Source organism: Ascaphus truei, chromosome 8, assembly GCF_040206685.1.
Source record: "Ascaphus truei isolate aAscTru1 chromosome 8, aAscTru1.hap1, whole genome shotgun sequence".
Taxonomy (NCBI): Eukaryota; Metazoa; Chordata; class Amphibia; order Anura; family Ascaphidae; genus Ascaphus; species Ascaphus truei.
Window position 1 is genome coordinate 2471693 of NC_134490.1, and position 2407 is coordinate 2474099.

The window sequence follows — 2407 nt, forward strand, 5'->3', positions numbered from 1 at the left end:
GCTTGATGTATATGTTCGTTAAGACGAGTTCTTCACATAGCAAGGTGATTGAGCAGGGACACAGACAGACATAGATGTATACACAGCCTGGCTAATAATGTCTTGTATTTACTGTAATTATTCAGAGCAGCCGCCTCTGGGGTGAGATCACACAGCATCACAAACCTGGAGTTCTGCTAAGCACAGCAGTCTCACAATGGGGGGAAAGAAAAAAAAGAGACAAGAAAAGGCATTTTATTATTGCACAATTACATCTGGGAGACCAGGAGATTTACCAGAGCCTGAGGCTGGACCTGAACCCACGGGTTTGCCAAGCGCCTCCCACCACGCTGACCTCCCACCATGCTGACACCACGCTGACCTCCCACCACGCTGACCCCACACTGATACCACACTACCCCACACCACACTGACCCCACAATGACACCACGCTGCCCCCACACTGATACCACGCTGACCTCCCACACTCCCACATTTCATATCCATGAGCACAACACACTCTTAATAAAGATTTGTGACGATCCGTTTTCTTGTTGTCTGTCCTAGTTGGAATTTTGTTTGTTACCATCTGTGTGTCACAATAAGTGTGCGTCTCTTTGCTGCGTGTGAGTGCCTCATTGCTGTGTGTACCGTGCTGTGATACCACAGGCTCTCAAAGATGCAATCTCTGATACTCCTTAACCATTTCACAGCCAGGTGTGCCTGCAACGCTCTGCTGCGTGTTGTGCATTATTTGCATTGCAGTGTGTTGATTGGCCCCCCAGCATTAAAAGGGTTAATATTACTTGGTCCTGCTGTGTTTTCTTGCAGAAGTATTTGAAAGGAACAAATCATACAATATCCTACATGTGTTTTTTTTTGTTTTTTTTTATAATAGATAAATTAGTTTTGTAGTATTAGATAATACTACATTTGTTTTAAATGTAACTCTTAATGCCATGTTTAATGAGTTTTAAGGTATCCTTTGATTTCTATAGCAGGTGTATCCCACCTCTCCAGCAGTGCAAGATCTTTGCAACACTTTCCTTTTTGTGATCATTTGTTGCCAATGTTCCCAGCAGTTTGAGCTGCAAACTGTAACAATAGATAATGTTACCTTAGTACTATAAGAATACATTGTAGCTGCTGAGTTGCACTGACTGAAGAATTGATTAAAACTGAAAGGCGGCCATTTAGTGAACCCTGGGAAGCAGAATCTTTTCTGGTCAACCACGGGAGACCAAATCGAGCAGCAGCTTAGGTAATTAGTTTCCAATAAAGTAAATCAGAGGCAGCATATATTAAAACAAAAACAAAATTTCTATTAAAGCTTAGTTTTCCTTTTGAAAGGGATTGCATTTTTAACAGCATTGCATGTGTGTGTGTATTATGTCGTTGTAACGTAGCCTGTCACACATACAAACACCGATGTGTGAGCCTGTAATACACACGTACATTTATCCCTGGCACATACTATTATATTCATGCTGAGGGGGGTCTGTGAGCGCTGACAGCGGCAGGATTGAGATGCCGTCCCTGATCCCCCGCGGGTTGTCCTGCAGTAATAAACTGGGACTGCTCTTTGCTCTGGAGAAGATTTCAATGCCGTTCATTTGAATGGAGTGAAACTCTTCCCCAGCACTGGGGAGAGGCTTCACAGCATATTGAATAGGTACCACAATGAATCAATCCCTAAAGCTCTGAAACTGACACAGTATACTGCTTAGGGCAGGGGCGGCCAACTCCCGTCCTCAAAGGCCACCAACAGGTCAGCTTTGAAGGATATCTCTGCTTCAGCACAGGCGGCGCAGTCAATGACAGCCACCTGTGCTGAAGCAGGGATATCCTTAAAACATGACCCGTGGGCCTTGAGGACTGGAGTCGGGCGCTCCTGGCTTAGGGCCAACACTGACACCGTAGTTAATACTCTGGTCTGGTGTAAAAGCTGTACCTGCGTATAGCACCTGCAAGGACATCCTCATAAACCAGGGCATAGAATGGAGTCCTGATCTATGCAAGCCAAAGAACGACTACAAATCCCAGAATTCAAAGGGTTTGCAAAAAACCTGGAATTGTCACAATGTCCTTGGCATAGAAGTGTGTCCCCTGAATGCTAATACTTCTCATTCACACACGGCCGGGCCCCAAGAATTTATAGGAAAAAGAAAACGTATACAATTAAAGGAGCGATTCATGCGCTTTAAAATAATATAATATATATATGTTTGAAGCAGGGGGTCTCCAGAGCTGAACCCCATTCATTTCAGCTTCGGGGACCCCCTGCGTCCTGAGATACTTACCTTCGAAGGGGAGGCCGGTATCTCGCCAGAGTTTAAAGCCCCAAGTTACGTGGGCCAATAGGAAGCCGCGCCTGATGATGTCACAACTTCCTATTGGCCCGCAGGCCATTACGGGATCTCTGGGAGCG